This window comes from Ursus arctos, unplaced genomic scaffold, assembly GCF_023065955.2.
Source record: "Ursus arctos isolate Adak ecotype North America unplaced genomic scaffold, UrsArc2.0 scaffold_6, whole genome shotgun sequence".
Lineage (NCBI taxonomy): Eukaryota > Metazoa > Chordata > Mammalia > Carnivora > Ursidae > Ursus > Ursus arctos.
The window spans coordinates 35613435-35634031 of NW_026623078.1; the positions used below are offsets into that span (position 1 = coordinate 35613435).

The 20597-nt window shown below is 39.0% G+C and overlaps 1 long non-coding RNA gene across 1 annotated transcript; it reads right to left on the reverse strand.

The window, feature by feature from the left end:
* Nucleotides 1–1453: 1453 nt before the first annotated feature.
* On the reverse strand, nucleotides 1454–15991 carry LOC130542867 (uncharacterized). Its single transcript, XR_008957735.1, has 2 exons — nucleotides 15862–15991; nucleotides 1454–3454 (listed from the first exon to the last, which is right to left on the reverse strand). It is a non-coding gene; the product is annotated as an uncharacterized LOC130542867 (long non-coding RNA).
* Between the last annotated feature and the right edge of the window lie 4606 nt (nucleotides 15992–20597).

Below are 20597 nucleotides of genomic sequence, written 5' to 3' on the forward strand. Positions count from 1 at the left end.
CCTCTTCCTGTTTGCCCTGGTGTTCCCAGAGATGTATGTGTGCACACGCAGGTCAATGAAATATCACATAATGTGATATACAGTGCATTTCAGGTGTCTGCTACAACGCCTGGTGCATGATAGGCCTTTACATTATCACTCATTTATTATTATTCTTTTCTTTCCTCTTTCGTCTATCGTTTTTCCTGCCATTTAGTTATCTGCCTGGCAAACTTCCATGGACTCCAAAGGCCCATTAGAAATATTACTACTTTCTCTGGGAAACCTTTTCCACCCCTTCCATCCCTCACACTAACGAGGTAGCATTGCTCACATCCTTCTTCCACGCGGACACTTGTGTTACGTTATTACGTTACGTTGTATTATTACATTATGATACTGAGTTGTGTGTCTGTACTCCCCCCTCATTGTGAGCTCTTTAAATGACAGGGCCCAGGTTTTATACATGTTCCTATCTTCAGAGGAAGCACTTAACACTTACTGAATGTGTGTTAAATGAGTATTGAAGAAACTGAGTCACTAAGAGAAAAAGGAAAGTCTAAAACCTACATGTGTTAGTGTGAGAATACTCTCTGTCAGCACAGCGTATGACCGCTCTTGTGTTCTCAGGTTTCCAAAAGCTGCCTCTTTTTTTATTATCTTTCCAAGTCTCACTGCCTTTCTCATTGCTTCTGGATTTCTAGCCAGTTTCCCACCGCACAATATCTTCAACTGCAATTTGTTCCAGTTTTGTCAGCTCTGTCACATCGTCCGTGGAGCGCTTTTCTTTTATGCTGGAAATCTAAGACATTGTTAGTTAACATTTACTGAACGCTTACTTTTTTTTTTTTTTTTACTTTTTCTTTAAAAGTCACTTTAAAGATACATTCTAATTGAAGTATAGTTGATGTACAATATCCTGTTAGTTTTAGGTGTACAACATAGTGATTCAAAAATTGTATATAATACGGAACGCTCACCACGAAAACTGTAGTTACCATTTGTCACCATACAAAGTTATTACAGTATTACTGACTATATTCCATATGCTTTACTCTTCATCCCTGTGACTTACTTTATAGTTTGTACTTCCTCATCTTCTATTTCACCCATCCCCACCCCTCCTCTCCTCTCCTCTGGCAACCACCAGTTTGTTCTGTTTATGAGTCTGTTTCTGTTCTGTTGTTTTTTGGGGTTTTTTTAGATTCCACATAAAAGTGAAATCATATGGCATCTGTTTTTCTCTTTCTGACTTGTCTCATTTAGCATACTACTCTCTAAGTCCATCCATGTTGTTGCAGATGGAAGATTTCATCCTTTTTTACGGCTGAGTTGTATTCCACTGTGTATCTATAACACATCCGTATCCATTCATCTATCGATGGACACTTGGGCTGCTCCCGTATCTTGGCTACTGTAAAGAATGCTGCAATGAATATAGGAGTGCAGATATCTTTTTGAATCAATGTTTTCATTTTCTTTGAATAAATATCCAGAAATGGAATAGCTGGATCATAGGGTAGTTCTATTTTTAATGTCTTGAGGAACCTCCACACGATTTTCCATAGTGGCTGCACTAATTTACATTCCCATAACTCACTTTTTTAACAAGTGTGTATTGGGTGTCTGCGATATGCCAAACACTGTTGTGGGTAATTACAAAATAGAAGAGGTGAGTATTTGTGCTGTGTGTTAGGCTCTGGACTGGGTGTCTTCTACGTGTATCATCTTATCCAGCCACAAGTGTCTGGTGCACTTCAACGTAGAGAATTGGGAAAAGTTTCTAATTTACATCAATCTCTTTTATTTTGAGTGGCAAGAGAGACCATGACATGATCACTAAACGCCATATCCGTCTACATGTTATAAAATTTACTAAGACCCTTTTCTGGTTCACAGCTCTTCGGCGTTTACCATCGAGTGGGCACCATGAAGACTGCATCCTGCCCATGGGCTACATCCAGCTGTGAGCGTTTACCGGGTAAGGTGACTGATCGTATTTCGCACCCACGCAGCAGCTTCGATAAGACCATGAAAGCTCATGTGTGCCTGGGTTCTTATAACTACTCTTATTTTTGAGATAACAATCACATGGCCCACAACTCTGAAATACCTGACTTGATTTGTAATCTATCGTTGAATCTAGCGACTACTGAAGAGTAATGAAGAGATAGTTTATCTAATGTTCCTACTTAAATAGTATTTTAAGAAACACACATGATGAAATATAGTTTTACTATGGTAAAAAAGACAATCTAAAATTTACCATCTTAATCATTTCTGAGTATTCAGTTCAGCAGTGTTAAATATATTCATATTGTTGTGAAACAGATCTCCAGAACTTTCACATCTTGCAAATCTAAAACTCTGTGCCTATTAAACTGTAACTCCCCTTTCCTCCCTGAAATATATTTATAGGGCTTTCATATACAAAGCTTATAGTGTTGAATCCTTTTCTTATACAGGTCTCTAAAAGCACAAGAAGAAAATAGTAAAGGCAAAAAGCTGCTGTTTCCCTATGAGTCATGTTATCCATCTGTAAAAATCAGTGGCTGTCAGAGACTAAGCGGCTTCGGGCCTTTAACAGATAACTCAGGCCCTCAGTGGTACCAGGGAGTTGAAATACCTTTTGCTTGTGTGATTTGCGAGAACTTCTAGAACAGGTTCTAAGAGATAAAATGGCCTAAGAGCTGTGGGCTCATCCCCCATCCCCCAACGCTGGCATTCTTTCCCTCACATCTGAGACAATAATCACGCGGCCTGTACTCAAAAAGTCCCAATGACAGAAATCTCACCACACCTGAAGTCGATGTTCCTTCACTGTCTTCCCTCTGTGATTACAATAGGTTTTGAGAAAACAGCAAACAAAAACTGCTCTCTTATGTACCTGAAAGAAAAGTGTTTGGAATCACCTGTCTGGTCTGGTTCTGTCTCTTGGCTGCTTCAGGCTTTCTTCCTTTCCTCCCAAATGCAATCTGGATGTAGGAGACCTTAACAGAAAGCATTTTTAATAACAGCGTATGTGACAACTGGGCCTTCCACAGCAGCGCATGCATGCATGCCACAGTCAGCAGTCTAGAGAAGGCTCGATGTGCAACGGAGCCTGGACGCTGGAAGACCTCCTCGGGGGATACGCTTGTTTGTTTGGTTCAGTCTTTTGTCTTCTCAAGATCTCTGATGTCATCCTTCCTCCCATTCTTCGTCCATGTGATTCAGGCAGAGCTCACCCAGCCCCTGCTTTTACGGGCAAGCATGTCATCCCAACCTGCTTTCCCAACATCGCATTCCATGTGATGACGGAAGCCACCTCATGATCCCTTATCTCTGTCTAGGGCTCTAAGAATTGCCTCCTGCCAGACGTGGGTGTCCAGGGCAAGATCCAAAAGCGGGTACTGTAGTGTAACTTTCAACCTCAGGGTAACATGGTCAGAGAGAGTCAAAGTGACTGGTCACAAGTGAAGGTCACCAGCGCAATCTGATTGGAAGGAGAGCAAGAAAAGTAGATATATTACATGAAAGGAAAATGAGATTTCATTAAGAAACTGCTACTGAATTAAGAAAATGTAAAGGCAGACCTGAACCCAAGAACATTTTTAGAGAATTGAGAATTAAGTAAAAATATCCCTAAACTATATTAAATGGCATATATGTATCTAAAATATACTGAAACTATTTTTTGACAAAGAAAAGAAGTAGTGCATGCTGTCTTCACACCGAGTCCTGTATAATGTGTTTTTGTGACACTGGTACATTAATATATTCTATACAGATAGTTGACTTATCGATCTCCTATTTCAAGAAGTTTTTTGGGACATTTTGAAGTGAACTGTACCTTTGAGTTGAAGATTAACTTGTTTAGAAGACTTTGTGCTGCCAAAAATACCAAAAGATAACAAAAAATAATAAAGAAATAAGCAGCTCAAACTTTGCTGATCTTTATGATAACCTAATTTCTCTCATGGCTATCTACCTTCTGAAGTTTCATTAACTCTATCTTGCACGGGCTACAAGGGCAGTAGCTTTCCAATTTTTGAGCCTGACACACATAAGAAAATTTTAAACTGAAATCTAGAACAGGCATTTACATGTATACATATAACTGAGAAAGTGCCACGAAACAGTTCTTTCCTTTGCCTCCTGCAATTCACTGATTATTTTCTATCCCATTCCATCTTACTCTGTTCCTCTATTTGTTTTGTTCTACTCTATTCTATTTAATTTCAAAATGTCAATTATGACTCACAAAGTTGATTTCACAACTTACTAATTGATCTTAATGAGTAGTTTGAAAAACACTGCTCTGGTCTAAGATACAGCAAAGAATGAGAACTAGAAATGTCTTATGTATGTACCAGCTCCAACAACCTTGCCAGTCTACTTCGGATTCACATTCCACTCTTCTTTTTCACTCATTCATTTATTCTTTCATTTCATTTATTAGAGGAAGATCTATGAAGCATCTGCCATGAGTTGGGCACTTGGTCAGTTACCGGGAATATGGTGGTGGGCAGGACAGATTCCAGAGCTTACAGGACTAACCAACTCTAAGAGAGCTTGAGTCAGAAGAGATCTAGACCCCAACGGAGGGGCAGTGGTGGAGTGAGGAAGGAAATGGAATGTGCTCTTATATCATGGCCCTAGGGGAGTCATTTACTTAAGAGTTTCTTGGTGGTAACAATGAATGAAGTTTTCAGAAAGGAAGACATCGTACTTAGTTCTGCTAATATGACAGTAAGTATGGACGGTCTCTTCACTGCTATTAGTCTGATAGTGTGGGGGTGGGCAACACATAAATTATTATGATACCATGTAATAATGCAATAGACCAACATAGCCATTTGTAGTTGCATGGAATTAACAGTTAAAAACAGAGAAAATGAACACTTCACAAAGGGGAGGAAATGACAAGAGAGGAAGACAAACACTGGGAAAGGAGGCTGGTTGTTGGGAGACGCTTTTTTATGGGTTGAGGGAAAGGAAACAGTGCAAAGGCCAAGACTGGGCATGATTAATTAATGTAGTAGAGTGTTGGTGGATTTGGGGGGTGAGAGATCAAGTACAGAGGTGGAGGGATTCACCTGGGAAAGATTAACAGTGACAACTTCATGGATAAGACAAACAAATAATAGTCAAGGCTTGCAATATTGTTAAATTTTTTTATGAGAGCAAAAATATTATTTGATATGGTGGGAATTCTGTCATTAGCTACCTTTTCTCATTTTCTTGAATGATATATAGATAGCATTTTGTCCTGAAACTACTCAAATTACAAGTCCTCTTGTCTCATCCCTTTATTTCATTGATTTCTTTGAGTTTGTCAAAATGACTTCATCTTTCATTCCATGGTGCTTTATTTTTTTAACCTGTACTTGAAGAATAACATAATAGAGAAAAGTGAAGGCAACACAAGTACAGAGCTTGATGAATTGTCACAAAGTGCGCAGAGCACATCTGTGTGAAACTTGTACTCCTTTTAAGAAACACCATTACCAGCACCCTGGAAGTCTGTCGTTCCCAGGACCCCTGACAGTTACTTTCTGTCCATCCAAGGGTAATCACTGTCCTGACTTCTAACAAGGAGTACACTTTGAACAAGAAAATAATCCAAACTCTCCAATAGATAAATCCACATGCAAGAAGGTATTTCTTTAAAAGTTGTCCAAATAAGGATTCCATTTCCAACCTGTTCTCAACTGTTTACCCAAAATGTTTCCCTTACTTCTATACTGTTTGCCTAGCTGGAGTAAAAGTAGGGTGACTAAAAGGCCAATCAGAAGGCTTTTTTCTGGAAGACTCCCCTTAGAAACAAACATTTTGAAATGAAATGGGGAGCAGAATTAAAACCAAACGTGAACAACCTACTTATATAATAAGAACCTACCTCTGGCTACCCTATGCATCTGATGCATTGGTATCTTTTTAAAAGCCAAACTGTATTTTTCATATTACTTACAAATGAAATTTCAGAAAATACAGTAAAGTCAAAGCAATCCACAGTCGATCATCCAGAGATGCCACTGTTTGTAATAGCGAAACACTAGAAATATTTTAGTGCCCGTAAGTACGGAATGGTTAGATTATGGTACATACCTACCAAGACACCCTATTAGATACATGTTAAAAAGAATGAAGTAGAACTATATGAACTGACATGAGAAATACCACCATCAATTTGAAGTGAAAACATCTCAGAATTATATGCATAAAATGACCTCATTTAAGCTAAAATGCAGATGCAAAAAGATTTGGATGTTTATTTTTCACCCAAAAACATCTTCTTTGATCTCACGTAGATGTGACTTAAGTTTGTTTGAGGAGTCATTAAGGAACATGTTGTACTTGAGAAACAGTTCTCTTTGAGAACAATGACAAATGGCTATTTATTCATTGATTCAATGCACATTTATTGGTAGACTAGAGTGTCTTGTGGAAACATCAGGTATTTAGAGTTATTATACATTTATAACATTTCCTATTATGTACTAATTCCTGGTTTTTAGTGTGTCATTCTCTTTGTAAAATATTAAAGTGTCACTAAGTCAATTATGACCTATTCAGAAATATTACATGAAAAATTAAACTTAAGATGCAACCTGAATAACCCGAGTACAAGATCATTTATTTCCAATAGTCTGAAAGTTGGTATCGTCATTAGAAATATAGCTGATGAGGTATCCTGTTCCCGCCACTATAAATAATTCCCTCCCCTTCCTTTTTTATTACCACACTTCTTAAGAGCCAGCATAAAGGGTCCTCCTCTGTGAAGGCCTCTATGTTTCACTAAGATAGAATGAGAGGCAGTTTACGTTTCACATACATATTAATATGTACACTGTTGCACTTATCACATATAATTGTGATTATTTACTTCAGGATCTCTCCCAAGAGATTATATAGTCCTTAAAGGCAAGGACAATATCTTATTCCTGTTTAGAATCCTAGCCCCTAACATAGTGCTCAATACATACCAATACTATCCCTGAGATACTGTCAATGTTTAGATAATGGTACTTAGAGATCAATGGTAGTACCTAAATATTTTTTAAAACAGACTTTTAAAAAATAAATACTTCTATCTGAATGATTCATTTAGCATCTGCAGAAGATTTTATTTTCCAAAGATGGCCACCACAATATACCCTATTCCACGTGTTCCTGTACAATGAGACCCAACACTCCTCCCATCAAGTAGTGCGGCTTAGGTCTCTTCCTATTAAATCTGGGTGGACCTCTGTGACTGCCTTGATCAATATAATACAGTTGCAAGTGATACCATATGACTTCCAAAGGTAGGTCATAAAAATGCCATGGACTTTTGCTCTGTCCTCTCAGGACATGTGCTCTTAGAACCCAGCCACTATGTGAAGAAGCCAAGCAGGCTCATGGACAGGCCACATGCAGGTGTTCCACCTAACAGCCCCAGCTAAAGTCCCAGTTTCCAGCCAGCGTCAATTGCTAGACACGTGAGTGGGTCTTTGGGTGATGGTTCCAGCCCACAGCTGTTGTCACCAGTGGGTGCTGTGCGAAGAAAAAGGCTGTCCCTGCTGAACCCTGTCCCAAATTGTATATTCATGAGCGAAATAAACGATGGTTGTTGTTTTAAGCCACTAAGTACTGGTAGCTTGTTATGGAGCAATGGATAACCAGAACAGCCACCACCACTTCACAGGCTGGTGGAAATAGAGGGCAGGGCTGGGGCCCCAGTGCCCTCTCTTCTATTTCTGTTCTTAATCCAGGTGCAGTAAGAAGCAACATGGCCAAATGCAAGCAGGATTAGAACCAACAGGATGGGTGCACCTGGGTGGCTCAGTTGGTTAAGCGTCCAACTCTTGAATATGGCTCAAGTCATGATCTCAGGGTCATGGCACCGAGTCCCACATGGGCTCCATGCTCAGTGGGGAGTCTGCTTGGGATTCTCTCTCTTCCCCTCCTCCTCCCCCTCCACCCCACTCTCTAATAAAATAAATAAATCTTAAAAAAAAAAAAAAAAAAAAGAACTAACAGGATGACCCAAACTAGGACAAACAGTCCCTAGGAAATTAATTAGAGCCCATTATAGTTCAAACAGATACGCTAAAAATGCATTTGTGATGTCTGGATTTTTGTTTTTTCTGAGGAGGCAGAAAAGAACATTTTAAGCAATTATAAACAACAACTCTATTATTATCTTACTGACATGTAAAGAATCATGTTATAGGTATGGGAAATTTAATTATCTAAGGCTGGTGTTTTGTGACGTGGTGACGAAGGACCTGTTACTTGCTGCAGGATGCTTCAAGATTTGCCTACAGTTATTGAATAATCAGTTTGAGCAAAATGTGGTTCCTGACCTCATCAATGCATTTGTCACAGTAAATCATATTGTGATGAAAAAATTACACAGGAGTGAAATGCTTGACGCAAGTGTAGATGAGTTAACCGGTTGGTTTACAGACATGGGCTGCTTTCTTTCCTCGGAAATTACGTGTGACAGTTAAATTAACCTGAAGGGACTTGGAGGTTGGCAAAGATTTGCATACTTTCCCCCATTCTTTATTTATGAACTGCCAAGTTCTTCTCAGAGTACAACAGTGCACTTTTATATTAACAATGAAATACATTATTTGGGAGGAAGCAATGAAGAATGAGACTGGAGAAACCAATGTGGGGCTTATCAACCATTTCAATCTATGAAAATACTGCAGCATATAACCTTGAGTAGCACTGCCTTGGTTCTTTATTTTTTTAAAGATTTTATTTTTAAGTAATCTCTACACTCAACATGGGGCTCGAACTTACAACCCTGAGATCAAGAGTCACATGCTCTACCCACCAAGCCAGCCAGTCAGGGGTCCCTGTCTGGGTTCTTTAATGAAGACAAAATATTAACTATTTTTTGGTTTCACGTATTTAAGTAATCTCTACATCCAACATGGGGCTCCAACTTATCCCAAGATTAAAAGTCTCATACTTTACTCAATGAGCCAGCCAGGTGCCCCATATAAACTATTTTTTATTAAGAACAAAAGGCTATTAGATTCTAATTTTCAGGGCACCTGGCTGGCTCAGTTGGAAGAGCATGTGACTCTTGATCTTGGGGTTGTGAGTTTGAGCCCTACATTGGGTATAGAAGTTATTTAAATAAATAATTTTTAAAAAGATCCTAATTCTCCTTTTATTCCCGTTTAGTCAAACTACCTATTTTTGACCTTGAAAATGGCAGCTGTCAAGTCGACAGGAGTCTGACATTAACTAACAAGGGTGCATTCCTGTGGCTATCCAACCAAACAAATGCAAGCATTTCTAGTTGCTCTCTGGCAGTAGGATACCCTCCCGGATACAGTTGGAAAAAATGAACTTCAAGACCCTCTGTTTCCCCTAGTGTTTTTTTCATCTTTTCTCTTTTGCTTATAATTCTGAGTGGTCGCTGACTTAAACTATAAATCTGATTCCTAATACATTTTTTAAAGTTTTAAAATCAGTGCAAATTTTTAGAAGGTTGGCACCCATTGTCATTGTGGACCCCCCCCCCCCCGGAGCACCACACTGCTGTACTGCTAGTCTTGGAGGGCGAAGACTCATTAAAGATAATTACTAAACCCAAAATATTGATACAGCATATGCAGAAAAATGCTCATCACAGTATTGTTTATCATTTCTTACATGTCAAAAAAATAAAGCTTGTCAAGTATGTTGTATTAAGCAGAGCTCACACATTATGATTACGAAGAAGGTTTAGTAACTACAGAGCTCTTTTTCTATAGAACAGACCCCCAAACTGTACGTAGACTGTGGTCACAACTATGCAAAAGAGAGCTGACAGAAAAGGAAGGAAACATACTAAAATGCTAACAAAGGTTGCATTAGGGTAGTAGAACAAAGGTGATTATTTTTTCTTCTCTCATTCTGTGAAGGTGATTACATAATTGTTATTAAAATCATTTAAAACGGTCATTAAGTACTTAACAATGCTTGAATCCAGCAGGAGAGAACAGAGATCATTTCAAGCTATAGGCTAAAATGAAGTGACACATAAATATGGAGAAAGTCTTGACAGGGGTCCCTCTTTTGTCATTTTACCCAGATTCCAGAGGCACATAGAGGTGACTTCTATCAGTGGACAGAGTCCCCTTACAAATAAACTCTACTTCTATCCTCCAAAAAAGTCTTTGCCTGACCTCTCCATCTCACTGCTTCACATTCTCAACACCTCATACAACCTGGAGTTAACATAAGGCGAGTGAAAAATGTTTTACTTTTCGATTTAGAAAACAACAAATGCACATCAGAAATTGCAAAGCTGTTTTTGAGAAAACAAGATTCCGCCAACATGAAGAGGTATGAAGAACATATGAAGATGTGATACTGTCAGAGGTAAGCCTGATTTTGAGGGGAAAACCTTAAAATGAGCATAAGAAAGCCAGTAAGAAGTGGAAGTGGAATTTGTAAGATAGAGTTGAAATCCAAATTTTATAGAGAAGTGTTGGTGTAAACAAAAATTAGATTATGGACAAAAATCAGATTAACTTGGATGGGGATGGTTGGGAGAAAGGCGGTAGTGTGGGTTTCCAACGGGACCTGGGGTTGCATACCTGCAGCCTTTCTGACTTGTTCTTCTGTCATAAGCATGTTATTAAGCTGCAGTTTACATGTGTACTTAGAACACAGATTCAGATTTTAGAGATTATCAAAAAGTTCTTGCTTTCTCCCCTTATTTGAACAAGGGTCATTTTCTTCTCTTGCTTAAACAAGCTTAATTCTCGATGATTTTGGTTTTCCTGTTCAATACAAACTTTTGTTTAAAACAATATTCTAGTTACTATGAATGGATGAATGAAAAATTTATATAAAATGGTGTTTAAAAATGTTCTTTTGGCCTTTTACCTTGCATGCCCCTAAAACAGTTCCATCAAAAGTTTCCATTCACTTCCCAAATGCGAACACCAACATTTCTGAAATTCTGGCTGGTATCTTTTGGGTTCATCAATATTATTTGCATATATGTGGAATAAAGACAAAGGACAAATAACATTCTCTGTGCCTTGCTTGAAGCCAAATTTTTTCTGAAGAGTATCATTAAAAATTATCATTCTTTTAGCAAATCCATTTCATAGACCAATAGTATTCCATACATAGGTATTTGTAGTAGGTCTGTTGTTGTTGTTGTTTTTACGACTGATTTATTTATTTTAGAGAGAAAGAGAGAGAGAGAGAGTATACGCGCTGGGGGAGGAGTAGAGGGAGAGAATCTCTAGCCGACTCCCCAGTGATCACAGAGCCTGACGTAGGGCTCAATCTCACCACCCTGAGATCATGACCTGAGCTGAAATCAAGAGTAAGACGCTTAACCGACTGAGCTGCCCAGGTGCTCCATTCTTTAAGGTTATAAGAAATTCTTCACAAAGTAACCAATTGGGTGTAATAAATCCTTTACCTATTTCTCATTCCCACAATCATTTCTGGTTTACTGACTGATTGATTGAGAAAGAGCATGTGAGCGGGGAAGGGGCAGAGGGAGAAAGAATCTTCTTTTTAAGATTTTATTTATTTATTTGAGAGAGAGAGCGTGCAGGCACAAGCAAGGGGGAGGGGCAGAGGGGGAGAGAGAAGCAGACTCTCCACTGAGCAGGGAGCCAGACAGGGTTTGATCCCAGGACCCAGAGAACATAACCTGAACCAAAGGCAGACGCTTAACCAACTGAGCCGCCCGGGTGCCCCCCCCCCCATTTCTTTGACAGAAAAGTATAAATACTTGTTTTCAAAATATATCTTGTTAATGCTTCTTTTAAAAAATTCCTCTTCTCCTTCCTTATGTAAATAATTCGAATCAAATCTGCCTCGTGTCTTAAGTGCAACAATCACCCTACCCCCCATAGACAACAAAAGACCTATGAATTGGGGGCTTCCGGTTTTTTCCAACGGTAATTCCCATGATCAGGACTCTAGATGTGGTCCACATCAATTATTTAACCAATGCCTACGAGGAAGCGACCAAGCACACGTCTGTCATTCAGCCACCCCACAGGACGCGAACGGGAGCCGAGTCCTTTGGAAGCGATTCGCACATGCATCAGGCGCTTTCTTCACACCTACTTCTTTTTTAACAGTAATCCTTCTTAATGCTCTAATATTATGATATAATTTTAGTAGTGGAATTACCCTGGAACAACTCAAAATTATGTAATTAATTACATTCAGCTTCATTGATAATTACTGTTTAATCTCAGCCTCTCAGCCTGACGCCCCAGCAGAAATCTGGTACCCAGAATGGCAGTCATGGGTGGGTGGAGAGGCCTTTCCAGTTTGCTGATTCATACGGACTCACTAAATATATAAATTGTATTTATTTTTGCTAAAAGTCTCAGGATTCGTCAAGTGTCTGCCATTTCCTTAGACTGAGGGTTTGGAGAAGTTAAGGGACAGAGTGGAGAGAACTCCCTTCAGCAATTCCTAATTATGTTTCCCTTAACGCTCATTTTGAAACGATTTAATTGGTGTAATTTTTTTTAAAGTTCCTGTGGTCATATAAATTTGGTTTATGTTGGATTAAAAAATTAAATAGGTTTCTTTACCACAGAGTTTCGTGGGCTTTAATATGTTAATATATGTTGTGGATCTCCAAGAGATGGGATATAAAACGTTTCCCGGGATATAAAACGTTTCCCAAACTGTTTCGAACAGAGAACACCCTTTCCTTTAAACAGCAACAACAGCTTCATTGAGGTATAATTTATATGCCGTGAAAAATTCACTTGTTTTAAAGGTACAATTAAATGATTTTTAGTGAATTTACACAGTTGTACAACCACTACTAACAATCCGAGTTTAGAACATCTTTATCACGTCAAAAAGCATCCCCTGTTCTCATCTGCCAGTACTTTGAGTCCCCACCCCCAGCCCCAGGCAAACACTCGTCTAGTTTCTGTCTTTATGGATGTGCCTCTCCTGGACATTTTGTATAAACGGACTCAGACAATATTTGTTTTTTGTGTCTAGCTTCTTTCACTAAGCATGTTTTTGAGGTTCATCCATTTTGTAGCATGTATCAGTACTTTGTTTATTTTATTGACAAATAATATTCCATATGGATACACCTCTTTTTAATCCATTCATGAGTTTACAGGCATTTGGACTGTTTCCGTTGTGAATTTTGGCTTTTGTGAATAGTGCTACTGAACATTCATCTCTTTGTGTGGACACACGTCTTTATTTCTCTTGGGTGTATAGTTAGGATTAAAGTTGTGAATGTTATAGTAAGTTTATGCTTAACTTTTCAAGAAACCCCCAAACTGTTTTCCAAAGTGGCTGCACTATTTTGCTTTCCCACCTGCAGTGTATGAATTCCAAAGTCCGCACATCTTCACCAACTAGTCTTCCTAGTGGCGCCTAGTGGCATCTCAGTGTGGTTTCGATTTGATTTCCTGATAGGGAATAATACTGAGGAGCTTTTCACGTATTATTGGCCATTCATATATCTTCTTTGCTTAAATGTCTATTGAAATGTTTTGTCCATTTTTAAAATGGATTATTTTCTTAATATTGTGTTGCAAGAGTTCCTTGTATTCTGGATACAAGACCTGAATCAAATATGATCTGCAAATATCTTCTCTGTGGCATATCTTTTCACTTTCTTAATGGTGCTTTTTAAGCACAAATATTTTCAATTTTGATAAAGTTCAACTTATTAAATTTTTTCTTTTATAGCTTGTGCTTTTTTGATAATATTCATTTTGAAAATGAAGATTTTCTATGTTTCTTCTAAGAGTGTTATCATTTTAGCTCTCACAATTAGATGAATGATTCATTTGGAGTTAAAATTTTGAGTGTAATGGGAGGTAAGGGTTTAAATATATCTTTTTGCATGTGGATATCCAATTGTCCCAGCACCATTTGTTGAAAAGACTATCCTTTCCCTATTGAATTGCCTTGGCACCTTTGCTGAAAATCAATTGAGCATAAATGTAAGAGTCTTTAATATGTTAATGTATGTTGTGAATCTCCAACAGGGAGGATATAAAATGTTTCCCAAAATGTTTTTAACAAGGATCCTACCTCCTCCCCCCACTCTTTTAAAACACAGGCTTTCACACAGGTTCTCACTGCTGTCCACAGAATAGATTTCAGGGAATGCTTCTCTAAGGTGCTCAGGGCTCTAACTTTGACTTGGAATGTTACTGCTTGTTTTGAGAGGCTGAGAGGCTGAGGGTTGGTTTAAAGCTGCAAAACCAAAGACATAATTTCTAGTAATATGCTTATAGTAAGTACAGTAAGACATCTCATAATGCAGAAATGTATGGAAAGGCTGTATAAAACACTTGTTACTGAATTAGGTCCATATTTTACACATGTATAGTAATAAATGGGAGTTTTCTTATAGGCATAATGGATGAAACTTTGGAAGTATGAGAATTTTGCAATTGTGTGTTTAAATTTTCAGGGCAATGCATCTTGCTTGATCATGACATTTCACAAGAATAAACATTAGTATTAAGGTGTTAAAGTAATAAAGACCAATTTGTATACACCTTAGCATATACATACACATACATATATACACACATGCATATATACATATGTATACACATGTTAGAGATATATTTTTTCCTTTATAAAACCAGTAGATTTCATCTTAATGTTCTTATTTAACCAAATATAATGCAAAATGTTGAATAATTGGGGCTCCTGGGTGGCTCAGTCAGTTAAGCATCTGTCTTCAGTTCAGATCATGATCCCAGGGTCATGATCCCCAGGTCAGGCTCCCTGCTCAGTGGGGAGTCTGCTGCTTCTTCTCCCTCTGCCCCTCCCCCTGCTCATACTCTCTCTCTCAAATAAATACACAAAATCTTTTCCTAAAAATGTTAAATAATTGCCTAAGTAACCTTCTTAAAATGACAATACTATCACTTTAGCATTGCATTACTACAACAAAAAAACCTTAGTAAAAAATGAAAAGGGAAATTAAAATTAGCATCTTTTAATCACTTTGTATTTATCTGCAGAACAAGAAAAATACAGATAAAGTACAATGACAGGCGAAAAAAATGTATAAACATTTTGATGGGGGAAAATGTGTCATCATAAATCTAGAAAAGCAGACCAAAAGACCTTTGTCAGTGCTCTTTGCTCACAGAGCCTGGTGAATGTTGTGGACCCACTGACAGGAAGATGATTCCAGTGAACGCCTAAGGTTCTGGACTCCTCAGAAAACCATAGTATGAGCCAAACACAGAGGTGTTCTACCAATGCATACTTAAGAGTAATCAATAACCTTAAGTTGACATGCGGACTTTCTAGCCAGGCCTCCTCCTACTAGTGATTTAATGGTTCTTTTTAAGAGATTAATGCTGTTTCTGAATATTTAAGATGGCATTATCTTGCTTTATACACAAGAAGTGATTGTATACAGAAGTTTCCAAACAGACAACAATAGTATGCTTCTTTTGGATATTCTATTCTTCCAAACATTTATAGAAAACATCTTTTTTTGTAAAATTTTAGCCATATTTAGGGTAGCATTCAGACCCGAAGCACCTCCTCCCGCCCTTTGTCAGTGTTCGTGTTCCATCTAGTTTTGAGGCTTAATAGTCCCCCGTCCACTTTTATTCTCACTTTACTTTTTAAGTAACTTGAGTGTTCATCTTAGTTTAAATTTCAAATCTTTTTCGCTAATGGATGTTAGTAATTTAGCAACTAACTTAGGAACATTTACTAGTATTTTATTCTTTTATTTGTTATCTGAAACCACGCTGGATGTTTACTCAGTATTTTAAGATTTTTTTCCCGTGATATTTGGAAACTTCCAGGCTCCTTCCCCCTAAGGAGGCCATTTACAGACTTTGTGTTTAACTGTTTTCTCTTTGGTCTGTGTGCTCATTTTTTTCCCCTAGGCTACGTTTCGCTTACCTGAGAAGCCCTGTCGTCGAGGAGAGGTGCTGTGCGAGGACTGTACCAAGTTCAACACTTACAGCTCTGCCCTCCATGACCTTGTCAACCTCAGGCGCGCGGTGGGCGGATGTTGATGACGTCACGGCCCAGCTGCTCTTGCCCGTCAGATGGTTAAATCCTCACCTCCAGGCCTCCCGGGTGTGGGTGGGTCGTGGATGCAGGAAGTATGGGTTTCACACAAATATCGAGCATCCACGTTCTGCTCGTGGGAGAAGTCTCTTTCCAGCCCGGCCCCCAAATCCTGCTAAAGCAGAAAATAAAACTTCCCTCCCATGTGCGCAGCTGGACGGTTTCAGAACGAGTAAGGGCAGAAAGCGGATCAGAGCCCGGTGCAAACGGGAAGCCATTCCTCTCGAGCTGGAAATGAGGGACAGGAATTCACATATCTTTCTCAGGAGTATCAAAATCTGGGAGATTTTCCTCCCCAAAGTAAGCTGCCCTAAATTGAATTGAGAAAGCTGCCTCCCAGGAATTACCCTGGAGCCTGCTCCCCTCTAGGGGACAGGAGAACTTGGATAATGGGAAGAAAAATCCATTCAGTGATGGGGATTATTCTGCTATAGACCTGGATACGATTTTTGTGAGAGTGAAGAGGGATTGAAAATTGATATATTTGGGGACACGTGGGGGGCTCAGTCTGTTGAACGTCTGCTTTCAGCTCAGGTCATGATCCCAGGGTCCTCAGATCCAGTGCCAGCCTGGGGGCTCTCTGCTCAGCAGGCAGCCTGCTTCTCCCTCTGCCTGCTGCTCCCCCTGCTTGTGCTTTCTCTCCCTCTCCCCCCCCAATTCTGACAAATAAATAAATAATCTTTAAAAAAAGAAAGTTGATATATTTGTAATAATATATAAACCAGGTGTTGTAGAAGTAGTTCTTACTCGGCAGTGTTGGTGCAATCATTGCCACATCAGTGACTCCTTTTGTTATCTTTATAAAGCTCTGATGTAAAGAACTCCTACCCTGTTGTTACAGATAAGTATCTGGGCTGGCGAAACTCCCACATCACTGTAAGTAACCAGTAGTCTGTTTTCAGTCTGTTTACTCCGGTGCTACATTTTGCACATGCGGTAACAAATACAGTCAATAAATGATGACATGGGGAGAAACAATATTGTAAATTGACAATATATTCCTACTTAATTACTGGCACTCTTCACATCTCCATTCCTTCTATTTACTTTGCAAAGAGAAAAGCCCTTTGAACCCAAACATTCATCGACCCCAGTTCTAGACAAGTCCGAAGAGGCCAAAGGGAAGCAAATCTCTCAGCATCTACTTCTAGCATAGGTAGAATTGCAGGGAGTAACCCACTTAGGAGCAGTTAGCAAAACTGGCAGTTTCCCCCACACAGCTAAAAGACTTGACTCAAAAAACATCTTCACACAGGCATTCAAAATATAAGTACAGTCTAGTTACCAACTGAATGTGAGTGATTTTTAAATTGTTCACATAACTGCTTCCTCCTGTAGATTCTCTTTAATTACCTTAAATAAATGTGTACGTTTTGATTAAATAAAAAGGAGGAAAGAAGAGGTAGTTGTGAAACGAACAGAAATAGAGACACCTATTCTGAAAGTGTCTAGTATATACTCGGGAAATTTTTCAGAGGGAGAGGCGATTAAATTAAAGCAGGAAAAGTTCCCATGCTAGGTTAAACTTTGTTATTTGCTTAGATATATTTGGGATGGGGAAAAAATCCCATTTATTTATAACCAACTTATTGATAGTTCTTCTGAAGTACAGTCTTTTTTTTTTAACTTGTAGTAGTGTGGTCAGAAATGTCTTTACTGATCAGAAAATGAATTTTAGTATCTAGGAAAGCAGAGAATGTGAGAGCATCCACAAAATGAGGTTCAGGTTGTAAAACTTGGATTTCAGAGTGTTGTTTGAGAGGCTAGTAGTATTTACATGTGTATATCACCTTACAGTCACTTACCATCTGTCTGAACCAGCTCTTAACCTCGGTGTTGCACAGCTTTGGGAAACTATCATGTTTTTTATACAAGGAAACTAAAGTTTATTTCAAAGGATAGTGAATAGGTTTTGAAACCTCCAAATACTTGTTCTGCATAGAAACTGAAAGGAACTCTCTTGTTTGAGAAATTGTGGTGAATTAAAGATGTCTGAAAATTCTTTATCACCACCTCCCCTACCTCAGTGGTGGAATTTACTTCCCCTCCCTTTGATTATTGGCTCTGGGACTATTTAATTAATGGAAGATGGCACAGGCATGGAATGCCAGCTGCCGGCTTAAGCCTTAAAAAGGCCTGAAGTTTTCCATTTTCTGTCTCTTTTGGGAGCCCCAAACTAGCCCAGCTGAGCCTTGCACGGAGAGGGAGGACGCTCAGCCGGCTGCCTGGCGGGGGGGGGGGGGGGGGGGGGGCCTCAGATGCCTCCAGCTGCACCCAGCCTTTGGAAGACACCAAGGGAGACCAGCCGAACTGCTGGCTGAGCTGTCAACCCACAGCAGCTAGAAAGCAAACAAAGTGGTTGTCATTTTAAGCCACTAAGTTTGGGGTAATTTGTTCCACAGCAAAAAATAACCGAAATAGAAAGCAAGCCATTCACTGTCACCTATAACTCTTGGTTAACAGGGAATGGCTTTGTTTTATTGGACAGACAGCTAGACGTGCTGCTCTAGATTGGATTTTGCTGATTTACTGTGAGTTGCAGAGGGCTCCCGCAAGGGTTCCTGTAGTTGGGGAGGATGGGCGATGGGGTCAGAAAAGAGGATACAGGGGAGCCTGGCTGGCTCAGTCGGTAGAGCGAGCATGTGACTCTTGATCTCGGGGTTGGAAGCTCAAGCCCCACAGTGGGTGTAGAGATTACTTTAAAAAATAATAATAAAATCTTAAAAAAGAAAAGACAAAGAGAGTTGAGTGGGGAGAAGGGGGCAAGGGATGACCTTCTGAGCCTGGGATGTTGGCAGCAGACCTGAGGAATCAAATAAATTCTGTGAGTGAAACCAATGATTCCAAGGCAGAGTGTTGGGTGGTGTGTGTGTGTGTGTGTGTGTGTGTGTGTGTGTGTAAAATAAATGCATAATTACTCAAATAAAAATGCTTATTCATATGTCACATGAAATTCTCTACCCTACTACACTGTTGGAAATGGTGTCTGAAATAGCACCCTTTTTATGCCTCATGGCTCCTTCTCCAGAAGTCCTTCAGGAGAAAGTAAGTACATAGGTATTTTCCCATTTTTAAAAAAACTGACATATGTTTTCTTACATAAGTCTTTCTTCATCACTTTATGTGGCAGTCACATTTAGCCCTATCAACATAATTGAACAGACACACATGGAGAAACCCAACACACACACAAGCACACATCCTTAAATAGGATGATTTTTTTTTAATTGGCAAATATGAAGAAAATTTTTCAACTTTTAAAATTAGGTGAATCTATTTGATATTAATTTTGGCATCTTGAGGGATGCAACAAATTTATTCATATTTTCAAATATATAAACATAAAACTGCATAATTAAAAATTGCATATCATTTTTTATTTGCAAAATTGCTTTAGCATTTATTAAGTTGAGATTTCATCATTAGCCTTTTTAAAAAGAATCAAAATGAGGGTATGTATGTTCATTGGATAAAATAAAGCTTCTTTTGATTTCAGAAAATTCCATTTCTATCAACCTATTGAAACCTTGGGTTATGATTTTACGAGCATGTTATTTTGCCTGAGACCCATTTCGTTGCATCCCAGTGTCTTCTTTTATCGAATGAGTATTTATCTTCTCCACAGCAGGCTCATTGCCATGAGGTAATCCGTGTTTAAGAGCTTCATAAGCTGCAGAAGAGAATAGCCTGCTGTGTCTTAAAGATTTAATATGTAGAATTTTATTTCATAATTTTAAAAACAATTTATTGCTGAGACTGTTTCTTCCCTTACGCAGTGGTTACAAGAGCATTGACTCAAAATTCTTAAGTAGTTAATTATTTAGGTTGTTTTAAAAAATGCCTAGATTTTTAAAAAATTGTATTTAGTCTGAGGCATTCCTATCTATCCCTTTTGTGTTTTCTTGTATGATGAATTTCTCCTGTTCTTTCTATATATTTACCATGGAATTGTGAGAATTTAGAGCTTCAAGTAGTCATGGAAGTCACTTAGCTCTTATCCAAACATTTAACTTGGTAATGGTGGCCCAGAGAGAGTTATTGTTGCATGTGATCTCTCTAGCAGATCGCATCTCTCTGACGTAGCAGTAATTTCAGCAGAGGAGGGCTCATTGTGCCCTAAAGGTGGGCAGCATCCCAAACAGCGTCCTTGGCCATTCTTGTGAGCAAAGCATTTCCAGAATGCAGAAAGACTTAGACTAAGACTACGGCTGAGAGCTGGTCATCCAAAATTCTGACCCTCAAAATAGCTGTATGATGGCACGCATGTGCCAGCAGGAGCCCATCAGTAAAGGTTACCCACTCTGAGCTAAGACATAAGCTGGTAAGATTCCTGCTGTTGCTCTTCTTATTCTGTGCCTTGGTCCCCGATATGCTTGGGTGGGAGGCAGCGCGTTACAACTGGAAAGAAGGAAGGAAGGAAGGAAGGAAGGAAGGAAGGAAGGAAGGAAGGACAGACGCTTAATCTAATCCTAAAGAGGAGACTAATTTTTTTAATCACTCCTCTTTTTAAAAGAATTTACTGGACTTGATTGCATTGCAACAATTCAGCCTTCCTTCCTGCGCCT